At 35.4% G+C, this 18,670-nt stretch overlaps 1 long non-coding RNA gene across 1 annotated transcript; it reads left to right on the forward strand.

The window, feature by feature from the left end:
- The first annotated feature begins 215 nt into the window (after nt 1-215).
- On the forward strand, nt 216-1,080 carry LOC141812400 (uncharacterized). Its single transcript, XR_012600282.1, has 3 exons — nt 216-613; nt 715-742; nt 824-1,080. It is a non-coding gene; the product is annotated as an uncharacterized LOC141812400 (long non-coding RNA).
- The last annotated feature ends 17,590 nt before the right edge of the window (nt 1,081-18,670 follow it).

Consider the following 18,670-nt stretch of genomic DNA (forward strand, 5'->3'; position numbering starts at 1 on the left):
CATCTTTGTAGATTTGGTTTCACTCCCAATTACTATAATTGGACTTCTCATGGTGAACCATTCATATCTGATATTTTTACTTGCACATTTCAAAAAGAAGACAAGACTTGCAACGTGGACAGAGCTAAAGCAATAAAGGTTTAAATGTGTATCTAAATATTTCTATATGTGTTTCTCAAATATTACAACATATTAATATTTCTTATGATAATACAGGAAAAACATGATGAGCTCGAACTAGCACAGCGAAATTCAAGTGCTAGCTCTAAAAATAATGGATTTGAACCCTCTGTTAGGAATGATCTGAGTCTATGGCTGGAGGCCAGTGGGGGATTCAAAAGTGGCGGAAGAATATTGGGTATGGGTTCTTTGAGTAGAACCTATAGAGTTGCTGGTACATCTTCTACCACTTCTCCAGCTGTAACGACATAGATCCATAATTTGACTGAAGAGGTTAGCCACTTGAAAGGTTTGTTAATGCAACGAGATCAAGAAATTAATGAATTACGTCGACAACAAAACTTGATCATGCAACATCTTCAGTTACATTCCGCTCCTCGTGATGTTGACAATGACGACGACGAGGGTAGTGGTTTTTCATGAGTTTTTTTGGGTATGATTTTTTTTACAATCAATATTTTTAATATTTATCATTTTATTAAATTTTAAATAATTTATATATTTTTTATTAATACTGTTAATTTTTTTCAACAGGATTTGTGAAGCAAAATCAGAAGAAGAGGTAAGTTTTACATATTTAGTTTATAGATTTTAGTTTTATTTCTAAAAATGATATTTTTTCTTTCTTTGTTTTCTTATGTAGTATGAGAAAAGATATTGACGAAGAAGGAAGTTAAGTCTCCGGAGGGCAAAGACGACGACAATGATTTAGTTATATCTTTTTTTCGTCTTCAGACTTCTTTATAGTACTTGTATCATTTGATATGTATTTTTATTATGACTGGATGTTATGGATTAGATTTTATATGATGTCGATTGATTTGGTATCAAGTACTGGATTTAATTAACTATTATATGAACATGCTATCATGTAGTGGATTGAAATGGTTGTATATTGTATGAACATGTTACATGTTATATGATTTGATATTTATGTATTTGTGGTGGAATGAATATTGTATTGAATGAATATGGTGGAATGAATGTGGTTGTTTATTATATTTGTATAAATAGGTTGAATGTAAAATTTGAATTCATCCGATTGGATCGTATGTATCTACGGGATAATTTATAAATGAGTAGGGTAGGGAAGAAAAAATTTAGATTTTGAGGTGAATTTTGCGATAAATCTAGATTTTGTGACGAATTCATTTTGGTCACAAATTTATTGTAACTTACTGTTTATTGATATTTTGCAATGAAAATTTATTTTCGTCGTAAAGTTTATCGTCAATCGGCGATGAAACTCAATTTTGTTGCCGATTGGTGACGAATAAATTTCATCGTCGATAAAATTGAGTTTCGTCACCGATCGACAAATTTTGCAACGAAAAATATTTTTCGTCATGAAATTTTGTGATGAAATATAGAAGTTTTATCATAAAAATTAGCGACGACTTTATAGCAATGAGATTTTTTCGTCGCAAATATTTTTGCGATAAATTATTTTTTTAAATTCATCGCAAAATTTATCTCTAAATCAACATTTTTTGTAGTGGGCGAACTCCGGTTCGTTGCCAATTTGTGATGAATTTGACGACGAAAATTTATTTTTGTCGTCAATTAATGATAAATAGTAAATTATGATATATTTGCGACGAAAGTGATTTTATCGTAGAATTTATCGTAAAACTTGATTTTTCCGCCTATTCTGCTATTTTTTTGCATTATCTCATATATATACAATTACTGATCCGATTGGATCGATCCAAATTATACAAACAACTTATTCATATAACATACATATCAACTATACAAACAATCTCTTCATACACAATCCATATCAACTATACAAACAACCTGTTCATACAAAATCTATATCAAACCATATCAAAATGACACAAAATCCATATCTACTATATATACAAACATGTTCATACAAAATTAAAGTTATGATACAAAATCCATATCAAGTATCAAGTCATAATACAAATCCATATCAAACATGATACAAAATCCAAATGACAAAATACAAAACAATAAGTCACAAGATCATCCAAATGATAAAATCAATATCAAGAAGTCTCAAGACGAGAGAAAGATACAAAATCATCGTCGTCATCTTTTTCCTCGGAGACACTGCTTCCTTCTCCTTCCATATCTCTTCTCATCCTGCATAAGAAAACAAAAAAAGAAAAAGTATCATTCTTAAAAAGAAATAAAAGTCTATAAATTAAATATGTAAAGACTTATTTTTTCTGATATGACCTCACCAATCTTGTTATAAAAAAATTAACAGTATTAATAAAAAATATATAAATGAATGACTTACAAACTTAATGAAATGACAAATGTTAATAATACTGATTCTAAGAAAAAAACTTTCATACACAAAAAAACTCATGAAGACCACCACCACCACCATCATCGTCACCATTATCACGAGGAGCGAAATTTAACTAAAGATATTGTATGATCAGATTTTATTATCGATGCAACTTGTTAATTTCCTGATCCCTTTGTCTCATTTTTTGATCTTTTGCATTATTAAGCCCTTCAAATGGCTAACCTCTTCAGTCAAATTATGTATTTGTGTCGTTACGACTGGAGAGGTGGTAGAAGATGTACCAACAACTCTATAGGTTCTGTTCAAAGAACTCATACCCAATATCCTTTCTCCTTCCTTTGGATCCCCCACTTGCCTCCAGCTCATAAACTCAGATCATTTCCCAACAGAGGGCTCAGATCCATTATTTTCATCACTAGCACTTGAATTTCACTGTACTAGCTTGAGCACATCATATTTGTCTTGTATTATCATAAGAAAAATTTAAAATAATAATATTTTAGAAACACATATAAAGATAGAACATATACACAACTAATAACATCTAGTAATATAATATATAAGTTATATTGTAATCCAAATCTTAATTGATTTAGCTCTATCCCCGCTCTAAGTCTTGTCCTTCTTTTGAAAAATGTGCGAGTGAAAATATCTATAAAAAATGACTCTCACCCCATTTCCTTGGCCTAAAAAATCATAGTTAGAAATAATAAAATAATTTAAAATAAATTAAAATTGAAATATTTGAAAAAATTACCAATCTACATGTATGCTCATCAATATTGATTGAGTCACCTATATATGTCGCAAATAAGTCTCCAAAATTATAAACTTGATTGAACTTATTCTGTTGACTCATTTTTTTGCTATCCTCAGTTTTCCAAAAATTACAAATCCTGACCTAATTCTCTTCGGTGATGCATGGTGGCTTTTTTCTCCTCGTCTTTGCATGATTAAGTACATGCCGGATGTGATCACCATATTTTTCTTAAAAATTCTCCTAATTTCTAATTCTTCATGAGGATCCCAAGTGAACACCTACTAAAAGGAGAAACAAATAACTGATTATACATTAAACATTAATTTCATATATAAAATAAAATGGATAGGTTACCTTAAATTCATTCCACCACAACTCTTTTGTGGGATTAGGAATGCATGTATATGTCATTGAGTCCCCTCGCCAATGGTTATTCACAATTCTATTAATATCATGAATAATCCATACAGAATTGACAAATCTATAATAAAATAAAAATAAATGATGTTAAATAATTATGATAGTTGACAAAATTAATTATTTTAAAGTACTTACGAATCTTCGAGAAGCAATATAAACTCTCGACTATTAGTCATCTCGGCAACTGATTGTCTAGTTGAAGGACCTTCCATGGGTAATAGAGAATTGGAAGGTCCTGGTGAGTCATGTGTATGTGATGATCCTACACTTGAAGGAGGGGGGTCGTAGGTACAGACTGCCTATGACTGCTACGTCGATGACCACGTTGAAACTGTCAAAAAAATATTAGGATAAAATAAATAAAAATTATTTACATAATGAGGAACATATGAAAAAACTTACCATTATGCTCTAACTTTTGAAAGAGTATGTCAATCAACACACCAATATGTCACCTCTAATGATCTATAGAAAAAAAGATAGTACAATTAAAATATATAACTTTAAGATAATAAATATATAAATAACAAATTAAACTAAGAGTTTTGTAAATCTACTTCAAATTTGCATAAAGATTAGGAGATTTAAGGGTTTCCTTATTCGACCACCATCGCAAGGAGAAGAGGCCTTCGCGTTCGAGACGAAACTATGATCCAGCCGGTTTGATTTATTCCCTTCTTCTCGCGCGTTTGGCGAAGGCAACTGAGCGACTTCAAAAGCCGTTTAGGATTTCCAATCGGGAAACAAGGGAATCTTCAGTCGCGTGGTTTTGCATGGGAGGAATTGTTAGATTTAAGGTGTCCTAAGACAATCGCCTTATGATTATATTATTTATTGAATAAATAGTAATTCACTATTTGAGTGCACATTCCATATGTGTTTGATTGGATCTTAAACTCAAATACTGAATGTCCGCAATACGATTCATAGCATAAGAGAATTTGTGATTAGATCACAACTCGTGAGCATCTCTACATGTGCAATTATGATTGTATTGAAATTATCCCTAATCGAGGAATTGATAAGCACCGACGTCATCGATTCTGTCGAGACCAGCACGTTTAAACTCTTTGGTTAGCCAAACAGCTGATCTCACTGCTGGAGACATTGAATGTTGAGAGTTAAACATGAATGCTGGTTAAAGGTAACCAGTTCATTGGAGTGACTTGCCTTGAGACTTCATATGGTTCTATTCATATGTCAATGAAGATCTCAGTGCAACTTAAGTGTGAGTTTCCTTTGACTTGCGGTATTCAAGCCACCTTGGTCATGGAGGCTTATACTTTGACATCTTAAGCAAGCATCTCCAAGGAGGTGTGGACCCGAGATGATTGGGTATAAATCGAAGTACTTGAAGGTGTTTGAATAGCCCACAGAGGATTCACCACTCCTTAGAAAAAGAGACGTATACCCTACGGCCGCTTGTTAGGATTGTTACTAAAAGTCTTTGTTCAAAACATTACATGTCAAGAGTACGGTATTCTTGGACACATATACAAGTAACTTGAATCCACAGGACAAGAAAGGTAGCTTGAGCTAGGTGTGACATAGTTAGTCTAGTGGGGACCGACACATAGATTATGTCCTGAACCAAGCGGGTATAAGACGGTGAAAGGAATAAGACACGTTTAATTAGAGCTGCTGAAGGATTTAGAATTGTTCTAGAATCAATCATTGATTTTTTAATCAATTGGGGATTATGATGTACTACTAGGTGTCACTCATAATCGTTTCGTAATTAATGATTAATTACGGACGACCAACATAACCCGGAACCTATTGGGTCACACACACTAACAGTTCTCCGAAGGACATAAAATGAGTTTGAGAATTAGATTCTCAGAACGAGAGAAATAAAATCTGGTTGGACCAGACAAAGGACAATATGATGGAATTCGTCTTATGAAGATGAAATGAACGAAATTGATTTTGTTCAAATCAGATGTTGTTTGGTTAGTGAACCAAATGATTCGATTTTGAACTAAATTAAATCAACTTGATTTGGTTCACGATGGAAGAGATTTTGGCAGAACGGATGCAATGAGAAGCTTCGTCTTGGGAAGACGAATTGAACAAAACTAGTTTAGGTCAAATCAGAATTCGTTTGGTTAGTGAACCAAGCAAACCAAAATAAATCCGATTTGCTATAATACCGGTATGAACCAAAGCCGGTGAAGTTAAAAACCCTAATCCTGGTTTTCTTTTCTTCTCCCTCTGATTCGCGCTCGACCTGCAGCCGCACTGTAGTTCCTCTTCTTCACGATAAAAATAGAGGAAAAACCCTACAGAACAGAGGCACGATTTAAAAGGGGAAAATCGTGAGAAAAGAGGTGTGGCACTGTTCATCCTCTTCACCGCGGCGGCGGCGCCTGCCCTAATAGCGATTTCAATAAGGCAGGCTTTATCTTCCTACCCACGTCGCGTTCCTCTCAGTGCCGCTCCCTCCGGCCTCGAGCTCGCCTACCTCTTTGTGTCGCGTCCTCCGACCAACCTCGAGCCCACCGCGCCTACCCCGTGTCGCGCGCGCCCTTTGGCCAACTGCGAGCCCGCCGCGCCCAAGAAGCAAAGCAGCCTGATTCCAATCAGCCTCCCAAGATTTAGCATTTTCTTCCTTGTCGGTTGATCGCGAGCTTCAGCGTTTTCTTCCCTATTGGTTGATCGAGATCTTAAGCGTTTTCTTCCCTACCGACTGATCGCGAGCTTCAGCGGTTTCTTTTCGCCGGCTGATCGCGAGTGTGCCTTCCTCTAGAGCGTGGGCGTCTTCTTTTGCTTTGTGTTGCCGGTCGGAACAGAGGCGTGCTCTGCTCCTTATTGCCGACCGAAACAAAGGCCCTCTCTGACTTTGTGTTGTCGACTAAAAGAAACACAGGACAACAAAAACCCTAGCGCGCCATGATGGTCGTCCGCGTGCTGGCCGACTGCCGTTTTCGGAGAAGAGCCTTTTGAGGTTGTTATTGGAACATGCTCAATGGCCGAAAATTATTTCTGCCCACCATAAGGCGTTATCGGAAATTAGGATTTAGCCATAATATTTTGGTATCGGGATTTGTTGTAGCCGGGAGCTTATGAAGCGTTCCGAAAATTATTCCATCAATATCAAAAAGGTTCCGATCATTTGTCTTTATCAGCGGTCAAAGGTTGACCATCAAAAATTACACCGGGAATATAATTTTCGGTGATAGTAAGAAAGCCCCGGAACGATCGCGATAAATGTTGTTGCATGATTTCCAGAATAATATTTCTTTCGATTCGATTGTTTCGATCATTGGTTAGTACCGAAGACAATGATGCGACTCGTGGCTTTCGAAACCGTTCCGACGAGAGTTTGGCATTGATCACCAGTAGACTTCGACGAGGACCACTCAATTGATGCCGACACTGCTCAACGTCATCATCTGCAAGATACACATTTAGAATAATTTATTATTCAGGAAATTTTAATTTCCTGCTATGCCTTGTACGCTGTTTATTTCCTGCTTTGCATGCGTGTTCTGTGTAATAATTAGCTTTAATTATTTTTATTTTCGCTACGCACATTTGCGAAACATATAAACACATGCATTACACCCGGACGATCCCAACAGTGGTATTATAGCCTGATAGTGCAAGACCTACGCGTAAAATAATTTTTTGCATAGTAGTTAGTCGTAAATCTAATTTAAAAAATTTTAAGATTTAATTTAGAATTTCTAATTATAGAAATTTTCTAATTAGTTAGGAGATTTCGTATTAGGAAATTTATTTCTTAAATAATTAAATTTTCTTAATTAGAATTTTATTTCCTAAAAAAATATTTAGATTTAATTTAAAATTTTTAATTATAGAATTCCTAATTTGTTAAGAAATTTGGATTATAAAATTTATTTCCTAATTAATTAGATTTTCTTAATTAGAGATTGTATTTTCTAAAATAAAATATGTGATTAGATATGGAAATTTGTTTCCTAATCTAATTAAAGAATTTTGATTTATAAAATCAGATTCTTTATCATATTTTATTAAATAAGATTTACAATAGCTATGATTTATACATATGATTTATACGTGTTAATGTGTTAACAACCTAATATTTATGCGAATATTCAATTAGTTGATAGCATAATGTGATAGTTATGTATACGTGATACATAATAATTATACCTACCATTGTAGCTAAGAACAGCTTGTTGGACTCTCTCCAAGGTTGTTCTTATCTATATATGGATATCAACTCATTTGGAGAATACCTTATAATCTCCCGGATTCAAAGTAACGGCTTTTGAATTTGTAAAATAAATGATATCAATTAAGGGCTTTTGAATTCAAAGTACGGAGTTGTTAGACTCTCCTCAAGCCCGGTCTGAAATTAAACATGTTAGAACCATCAAGATATGATCTCAAGATTAGCGGGTTGGATTTAACTTAAAGCGTTGATTTATTAGATTCTCTCCAAGGTCAATGTGGATAGATGTGAAGTCGTGTGTTATACATATGATATATACGTATTAACAACCCGATGTTTATGCGAATATTCAATTAGTTGATAGCATAATATGACAATTATGTATACGCGATACATAATGGGAATATGATACCTACCATTGTAGCTAAGAATAGCTTGTTGGACTCTCTCCAAGATTATTCTTATCTATATATGGATATCAACCCATTTGGAGAATACCTCCTCCCGAATTCAAAGTAAGGGCTTTTGAATTCGTAAAATAAATGAGATCAATTAATGTATATAAATACATTACAAATCATCTCTCTTATTTATTTGATTGTATTTCTAGATTTAATTGATTACACATGTTGTATTTTATTGCGCATAATTTAAGATACCAACAATTTGACTAACCCTAAACTTTAGGATGTATAAGAATTTGAGAATTGTTCTCAAAATCCTAAATTATAAGTTTTATTTTGAGTCCGTAAAGAAAAGTAGACATGTGATGTCTCTTCAACTTGATGTATTTTCGTAAATGAATGTCATACTGTTTTCTCGTCCACTCGAATATTGGATACTGAGTGAGCCTATTATATATGTGATAATATAGAGCCTAAGGAACAGTAAAAGACTTGTTTAAAAATTATTACTATGTTTGGTTTTAATAAAGAATATCCTTTATATTTCTTATTTAAATAGAAAAGGGTCATATTTGATTTTAGGCAACAATTGTTGTTACCTAATTTAGAATGGAGTTCTTTATAAGACTAGAACATTAAGTAATAGTATCTACGTGTTTGATATTTCTAATGAGACATTCAATATCGAAACAAACAATTAATAACCGTGCTCGAAAAGATAATCAATTAACCTCCTATTCGTGGTATTATCATCTTGACCATATAAACAAGAAACACATCACTGAACTCCAAAGAGTTGGTAGTTTGGAATCATTTGAATTATATTCATTTGATATATTTGAATCATGCTTTAAAGACAAGATGATTAAGTTACCTTTTACCGAAAAGGGGAACTAATGGGAGAGTTACTTGGCCTTACACATATCGATGTGGCTGGTCCAATGCTAACTCAAACACGAGGAGGTTATAACTACTTCATTACCCTTTATCAATGATTGTTCATGATTGGGGTATTTGTATTTATTGAAGTACAAATCTGAGGTCTTTGAGTAGTTCAAAGAATTTAGAATTGAATTAGAGAAACAACTTGATAAAAGTATTAGAACAGTTCGATTCGATCAAAGTGGTGAATACTTAAGTCAAAAGTTTCAGATTATCTAAGAGACAATGGAATATTATCTAAGTGGACTCTACCGTATATGCCTGTTCATAACGGGATATTAAGAGGCGAAATCAAACTTTGTTAGACATGATAAGATTAAAGATAAATCATGCAATTCTTCCTAGAATATTTTAGGCAACGCACTTAAGACAACTGTTTAATTGTTAAATAGAATCTCGACCAATGTGGTCTCTACTACTCTATACGAGATATGGAATAGTAAAACCTCGCTTATCTTACTTGAAGATATGAGGGTGTCCTGCTTACGTGAAGAGGACTGTATCAGATCAAGTAGAGGCTAAATTTGATAAATGTCTATTGGATACCCTAAGGAAATGAGGGGTTACTAATTTTATTCTCCTGTGAAACAAAAGCATTTGTTTCATATCATACCGTATTGTCAGATCAACTTTGACTGCAATAACATCGGGCGCTTGGTGAAATTTCATTCTAGACTTTATAAATGCTTTAAAATGGGTTTTTAATATTTATAAATGCTTAGAATGATTTTAGGAATTTTCTAGAATTTTTCTAGGATTTTTAGGAATTTTTCCAAAAGAAATTGGAAAATGGGTAAAAAGGATGCATGGCCGAGATTCGAACTTGAAACCTCCAAGCAGATGTAAGCCTTAAGCAGATTGTGCTAACCAAGTGCCCCAGCAGGGGTGTGCTTGAAGAAATAGGAGGCGAATTGTTGTTATATGGGATAAAAGGCGGAAATACCCTTAGTATAAATAGGATAAGTTAAAGAGAGGGGTTATTTTTCTCTAACCTAATCTCCTTTCCTCCCCTTGCCGCCGCCCCCTCTTGGACGAAAATACCAAGGAGGATAGATCTTGAGTGGTAGTCGGCCAAAGAAGAAGGGGATCCGAGAGATTTTGGTAGATTCGGACTCACCCAAGCGAGGAGAGCGCGAAGATATCTTCCGTTTCAAGAGATACCGAGTTTAACGCGACCTTTAGAAGAGTTTCTTGGTTGTAAGTAAGAAGAAACCAATGTAAGTACATCTCACCTGCGGTAGGATCGCTTTCGTGTGATGTTTTCTATGATTCTTTCAAGATTCTTTTAGAAGCATGTTTTAGAAATCGGTTTTATGACATGTTAGAATAAACCCTAGATCCTCGGGAAAAGATAAAATTAAAAGAGAGAATTTCTACCAAGTAAAGATGGTATCATGTTTTATAAATGTTAACATCATGTTATGAGTTTATGTTGATACTTGTTAACATCATATTTATAAGTTCATGTTTTTAAAATGGTTAACATCATGTTTATAAATTCATGTTTATGATTGTTAACATCATGCTTATGAGTCATGTTTTTATATTTGATACCATCATGCTATTTAGTGCATGTTATGAGACATCATGTAAAGAAAAGGCATAAGAAGCCTTAAGAAGTATCTCAATACTAGCATTTGAGATTTTATGCTTTGGCATATTGGTAAACAAAAAGACATAAGTTAAGAAGCCTTAAGAAAGATACCCTAAACTAACATTTGGGGAAAGGCATGCAAGGTGTTTGCTAAAATGTCAATGTATATATAAAGTAAAGAAACAAAGTATTTTACTTTGAAAGGATAGTACCGGGTGGGCCAGCCACCTTAAAGAACCCTAGGCATGGATGGGACATCAGTTCGTCCTAGAAGAAGTGCCTAGGAGGGAGATAGAAATCCCTACCCTTTGAATTGGGACTTGCTACCCCATATTCAATAAGGGTGCGCGCATAGTAAGAAGCGGTACAATCCTAGGGCCCAAGAAGTGATTATGTATTTTCAAGTATTTTCAAAGTGATAAAGTATAAAGTACTTCCAAGTTCAGTACATGTTTATGATTCAGCTTGTTAGTAGAATAATCGTAAACATGAAAATAATACTTGTTAGTATGTTAAGAATGAAAGTTGACATGTTAAAGAGCAAGTTGCATGTTATGTATGAAAGCAAGTTTTACTCCCTTATGCATTGTTTTTGTGAGTAGAATGTACTTACTAAGCAAATTTGCTTATAGATGTATTTTTCTCCTACTGCAGAGAAAGGCAAAGAAAAGCAATACTAGAATGGATGGCAAAGTAAAGGCTTGATGGGCGGTGGCGGCGGAACAGCGGATTAGAACTCTATCTTTGTTAAGTTCCATTTTGGTTGTGCATCATTTGAATGTTATGCATAAGTTTAATGTTAGAGTTTATATGACACATACTAGAGTATGATATGGGTGTTGAATGCTATAGCTAGTTAATATTTTGCTATGGAGATTTCATATGGGTTTAGAAGCAATTGTTGATCTTATCATATCATGTTAAAGAAGATTATGATTAGTTTTATTTATAAACAAGTTAGTAAACATTCCATGAAGATTAGTTAAGTGTTAGATATGTTTAAATTGAGTTTTTGTAGTTCTGAACCTCTGAAATCGGAATTTCAGATTCACCAGTTTTAGTTGAGTTCACAGCCACAAGCTGCTACTCCAAGACCCACGATCCATGATCGTTTTCGATAGACAATTCACTATAAAAACTCCCTTCTTACGAGAAGGAGTTTGTCGGTTTATAAAATGTATTAAGATCGGTAAACTTATACCATCCTAATATCTTGAGGTATAAAATAGCAACAAAGAAGTTACCAACTGAGAAAATTATGCTTGTAGTTATGTGTAGCTCCTCGGCGTTACTACGACATACTGATCGGATGTTTGCGCGTAGGAAGTCATCGTAGAAGTGTATGGAATTGATTCTAGGGTCCCCCTCAGCAGCTGCTTATAAAATTTGATCCGAGCACTTGGAAGTCCTTTCGGGCACCTTCACGTCATCTCGTCGATCCACTTTCAATGCTGACTCGGCATCTTTCAGGCTCCTGTATCTCTTCTGAGCGCCTGGATGTTGACATCTGGAGATTGCCGGATCAATTTTGACTTCGCAACGTCTTATCCATATCTGGGCACCTGGACATCCAGTCACCTAGATCCAGATAAGGGTGCTCGGAACATAAAGTTTTAACCCCTCCTTTCTTACATTACAAGTTAATCCAGAAACAAATAATAGGAAAGGAAAATAATTTTTCAAACTATTTAGTCTTGACTTTAGATTTTCGACTAAAATCCTAGGTCAGGCCGATACCTATTGTTCCCCTTACTGGGAACGCCTTACCACTCAAGAGAAGTTATCTTTTGTTAACCAAGTCCTCCAGACCTGTTAGACTTTTGCTCAACCTTGATCCTCGACCCCCAAAACTTCTACTGCTATATATTTGGTCCTCCAAACTCGCATAGACTCTCTACCTGGTGCTCTGATCTGTCAAGTCTTCCTGTTCGATCTTCCAAATCAGGACTTCCTTGCCCAGTTCTTCAAACCAGGCCTTCCTTGTCCTAGTCCTCCAAATCAGGTCTTCCTTGCCCAATCCTTCAGATCAGAACTTCCTTTGTCTAGCCGCAACTAAGACTTCCCTGTGCTATTGCACACTCAATTCAGCTCATTAGTCTACTTCTCAAACTTAACTTGAACCCTTTGCCATTATCAAAACTCAGGTTCTATCATCTGATGCTCTCTGCACTAATAAGAAAACCCAAATTTGGAAAGTTTTGAAAGGCTATAAAAGGACTAAGGGAACATCTGTTGGAGATATTAAGAGGTTTTTCGTGATAGAAAATCTTAGGAGAGAGTCCTCTTCCAAGGAGTTGTAAGGATTCCATCTACCAAGGAGGTAAGAAAATCTTTTGAAGACGACATTCGACATCTATGACTGAGCTTTCTTACTATTCTCTTTTTCATTGAGTTGTAGTATACTTAATTCCATGTCTTCGGCTTGTGTCTCCATTTTTATGGAGTAGTTCCTTAATTCTAGGATTAAGAAGTAACCCGACTTTTATTTAATAATTGTATATTAATAGTTATCTCTTTTATCACATGATATCTTTGATTTAGTTATTAGTGTACTTAATGTGTTGATAGAACTTAATGGACATTAGCATCGATCCTGGGGTAAGGAGGGAGAACTAAAAGGCGAACTCCAATATCAGACCTATAATAACTAGACTTGAGGGATTGTGCTCGAAATAGTCCAAACCCTTTTGAGGATATCAATGGCTATCACAAAGCGCAAGGGGCTTATCTCGATTTAGCATCATGAAGTAACAATAGCAGTCTTGGGGTTTGTGGGGGTTCTAGTGATAGGTGCCTCTAATAGAAAGCAATCACTCTACTACGACTATTGATGTGCGTATGGATTATATACGTTTCTTGTACTTTATTTGCATATCTTTCAATACTTCATGCTATTTTCTGCGTTCATTACATTCTTTATCTGTGCATTAGACATTATTTTATCTATTTCCTAGTTCGAAGGACTGCTTGTGTGTTTATGTATTTACAGGACGGAAACGGAGCAAAACAGGCGAGACGGAGTACCAATTGAAGACAAGGCAAGACAGGGTCGTGCCTCAAAGGCACGGCCGTGTCTAGTACCGTACCTCCCCAAGGTCGTGCTCAGTGTACACGATCGTGCTTGCTAACAGAAGACCAATTCCAGAGACCGTGCCCCAAGGGCACGGTCGTGCCTCTCAAACATAAGCCCAACTGCTCCTGGTCGTGCCCCACAGGCACGACCGTGCCCTCCTCCAGCAGCAGCCAGGACATGGCCGTGTCTCCTAGACACAGTCGTGTCATTTTTCCAGTGCCACGTCAAGACATGGTCGTGCCTCTTAGGCACGGCTGTGTCGTGTCTCATCAACAGAGAAGTGATAGCCCCTGACCGTGCTTCACAGGCACGACCGTGCCACTTGCTCAGATCATCCACTGCTTGTGGCCGTGCCTCTCAGGCACGGCCGTGCCTATCCAACAGAGTAGCGTGGAATGCCTTTAACTGGACCTTCCGAGGAACTTCTTAGGCTATGATGAATCTTTATGAGGGATATCTAATGGTTACTTATTGTTGGGGAGAGGTCTTTAAACGGATACCCAGTGACAAAGGGTAGGACATATAGTAGTATACTGGGACGCCCGAGTGACAGCGGGAATGCTTTAACCAGGCTATCTGGAGTCATCTCAAACCAACAATAGTAACACTAGAACACCATTGATTTATTCTGAGGAAACCTGACGAGGTCTAATTAGATATTTTCGTTAGAATCTCTGCAATTGTGAATTTATTGAGGAATGGTAGAGGATCCATAGTTAATCAATCATTATCTCGAGGAATCCGCAGTCCTAGGATCGCCTTCCCAAACACTATCACAGTCGAATTCTCTCCGATTAAGGATTAGGAGCACTACAACACTCTTTCTCCCCCACACCAATCCAATTTATACGAATTCTCCAATCTTATTGTGCTAGTTTAGTAATTAATTCCACGGTCCCTGTGGATTCGATCTTTTATTACTTGACGACATTCCGTATACTTGCGGAAAGCCTATCAACTATCTCGAAAGTAAGGATCGCATTTGGGTGAATACATCAGTGTAAACTGAAATGATAGACTACTTTCAAGCTTGATTAATATTGAGGTAAAATAGAAATCACAATTACATTATTAAGGATAGTCGTGATAAAATCGTAGTCCTAAAATTACCTTTTAAAATCGATTTTCTCACAACTTCTCACTCTTACTTTCTTAATTCATTTTCTTTCATGATGCTTCTCTTAATTTTAATTTATTTAGATATCTTACTTTGTATTTAAATTGATACTCGACTTCATCATATTAGTGGATGACATTTTATTATTTGACGACGGTTATGCATTTGTGAAAATCACACATCAATGCCTTATGCGCACAAAACCCACATGTCCTCCCGATGACATCAACAATCAAATCTTGATCAAATTTCCTTACTCAACTTGCTTAAAAAAAGGGGATGATTGTGATGAGAGGGAAGATGACTACATGCACGTGGCCAACCCTCCTTGGTGGGCCGTCCTCTCTACACAACAAAAAGTAAGGGCTCAAGCCATGGATAGATGGGCTTGGTGCAGGAACATAGAAGGATCACTAGGAAACCCACTTAGTGTGAAACTAACTTATACGTAGCAGTGAATAAAAATTTGATTAAATTAAATAAATTAATTAAATTTAAAAATTTAGTTTGATTATTTTAAATTTTTAATTATTTTTAAAAAAATAATTAATTTAATTAATTTGATTCAATTTTAAAATTTCTTATTCTATAAAATCGAATAAATCGAATTAATCCAAAAATAATAATTTATAAAATTTTATGTTAGTAAACTTATACACCCCTAATTAATTGATAAATTTTTTATAATATTTAAAAAATTTTAGTTATTTCGATCGAAAATCAAATTAATCGATATTTTATCGGTCCGATTTATTCAATTTTTATTTGAAAATTCAATCGATTTAGTTAATTCAAAAAAAATTAGTTCAATTTAATTTTAATTAATTCGATTCCGTTCAAATTCGATTCGATTTTAATTAAATATTCAATCCTACTTGTATGAGATCCAAAGGGTTGTTGAGTTCCAAAGGCTCATTGGGGCCCCTGCCCGATACGTGCAGATTGAGCCCGCAGAGGGAAGGATAGGTTAAGCCTAGGTGTCTCTGGATTCGCATACCCGACATCACCATGTTCTCTTGCTACCAGTCGTGGGGTAATGGTGCCCTGTAAAATCGATACGAAAAGATAATGGCGAAAGTATATATTACCATAGCCATTGATCCGAGAATTTGACCGACCTACGAAGCTTGATCGACGCCTTAGATCTGACGGAACAGTTAATTCCTTTCGCAAATTATGTATTCATTAATATTTACTCACTAAATCCGTCCCCTAAACTAAACCCAAGGAGGGCGTTTAAATAGTCAAATTACACATCTCACTTTTAAAATACCCTATTTTTAAAATTGTCCATCTCAACCACAAGTTTTTCAAGTCATCCTTTCCCTCTGTTGTCTACCTTTCTTCACTCTCTGTTGGATCGGTGATTCACTTGAACAGCGATGAAGGAAGGCACTCATAAAATCACGATCGAATTGATAGTGAAATCACAACAAATCCAAATCGCAATTTTTGCCTCGACTGTGACAATGTGGCCAAGATTATATGGTTGGGATTGGCCACGAAGCAACTACCGAGCTAGCTGGTCACGAAATCAATATATAATTTGGGTATATTGCGGCTAGGCTTTTTTTTTTTTTTTTTTGTTGACAGCTATCCATTGAATTGAGAGCTCATTTGAGGATGTAGTTGAGTTGGTTGTAATAAAGTAGAATTATTGAAGTGGACAAAAATTGAATCTTGACAAAGTCGAGATAATGTCTTTCTCTATCGTGATCAACTGTAATTTTTTGATTTACTTACTCATAAATGATTTATCAAATGGGTTAATCCATGGCGGAATAAGTCGACCCATTAAAACGTCATCATATTGCGGGGCGGGGCGGGCCGACTCACCAACTTGGTGAATTGAAATATCTTCAACCCAATCCAACCCAAGACGGGTTATAGATTAGGCAGGTCAACTCGTGAGTCTATCAAAAAAATAAAAAAATATTAAAAATTTTAAGTTTAGATTATAATTTAAATTGATAAAGTTGGAATTTTTAAATTGAGTTATAATTTTTAAACTTGAATTGTAATTTAGATGGATCAAACCCCTAATTCATTAAATTTTTTTATTTAAATTTTAAAATTTAAAATAAATAAAGAGCAATGATATGCAACATGAAAAAATGCAGCATGAATTCAACATGACACACTACATGCAGTGGGACTCACAACCATGTAGTTGAGTGTGTCATGTTAGTTTCATGTTATATTTTTTTCATGCTGCATATTATTTTTCATAAATAAATAAACTTTCTCAACTCATAGGCCAACCATTGATCGCGGACCTAGAAAGGTTAATTCATCTGAATTCATTTTAAAATAGGTTGATAAAATTTCAACTTAACTTATTTAAATTATTTGGCGGGATGGATCAATTTGGTAGATCTAATCTAAATTGATGATTATAAATGATTGTGAAATTGATCGTGTGAAATGATTCAGATAATAAATTTTATATTTTACTCAGGAAAATGGAGGAAGATAGACGATAGATGAGAAAACTATTTTAGAAAATATGTGCATGACTTTGATAATTAAAAAAAGCTGATGTGGACTCGGCGGCAGTTGGATCGGCAGCGTGACCCACTGATTGTTTGGTTGGGATGTCTCCTTCGCTACTTTTTTTAATTATTATTATTACATGTCACGCTGATGTCACGTGCGTGGAGAAGACAGGAATCGATACTTTCCTTGAGGCGGAGGGAGAATAAAGAGACGGAGACGCTGGGATTGATTCACTTTCGGCTTCGGCTAAACCCTAAAAATTCGAGCGTACCTTTCACATCATGGCTTGCTTCCCCTGGCGCGTGCTCCGATTCTTCCTGCCCCCGGCTTCTGGTAGCTGCCGGCGGCGCCCATTTGCTTGCTTGATTCGTTCATGGATTCTCAGATCGGCGGGAGCAGCATTCAAACTTCGCGGTAGCGTGCCATTCCAAAACCTAATTTTATTCCTTGTCCTTTTAGTCCTTTTACTGTCCGGTGAAATGGCATTGTGGTGTGTGACCCACAAAGAATCAAGCTTTTGCCCTTTTGGACTAATTCTACTTTATATCGAGATTTTGGTAGTCCAATGTAGTATTAATTCGTTGGAGAGATGATCCAGTTGGAGGTAGATGGTAGATTACAATCTTCTCAATCTGTGATGAACGATTGTGTGTCGTCCTTACATTGTTTGGTGAAATGTCGCAGTCACAAAATTTGATCTTTCAGGCACTAGGAAACACTTTGCCTTTTAATTTCATTCAGTAGGACAATGGAGGACTAATTGGTTGTAGAGATATATGATCAACTTGGAATTGGTTGGTGGATTATAGGCGTTCAACTTTTGAGGAAAGATTGTAGCTGAAGCTGTATAAATGAGTACTCTTTAATTAGAGGGAATTGTACAGTAGCCAATAACGAACGAGCCTATAATCACATTGACAATGAAGTTGCCAATTCACAGTTGATGGCATATTTAGTTATGTAGGACCATATATGTTGAAACTACCACCTAGATTCTGGTCAATTAAATTGTATTTTTTTTTCGCTTTTTACTAACAGTGGCAATATATGTTAGTCTATTATTCTTATTTTTGGGAAAAAGTTGTCATTAGTAATACAAATTCTCCACAGAACATAAAAAAGGACTAATTTGGTTACACGGAGAAATGAGAAGAGATAGAATATGGAAAATAGAAGCTAAATGTGACACTTATTTAGTCTCATGCTAAGGATTGTAAACCAAAATGTATACTTTA

The sequence above is a fragment of the Curcuma longa genome, chromosome 19, assembly GCF_044706935.1.
Source record: "Curcuma longa cultivar G26 ecotype Majalengka, Jawa Barat chromosome 19, ITB_CL_G26_1.1, whole genome shotgun sequence".
NCBI lineage: Eukaryota > Viridiplantae > Streptophyta > Magnoliopsida > Zingiberales > Zingiberaceae > Curcuma > Curcuma longa.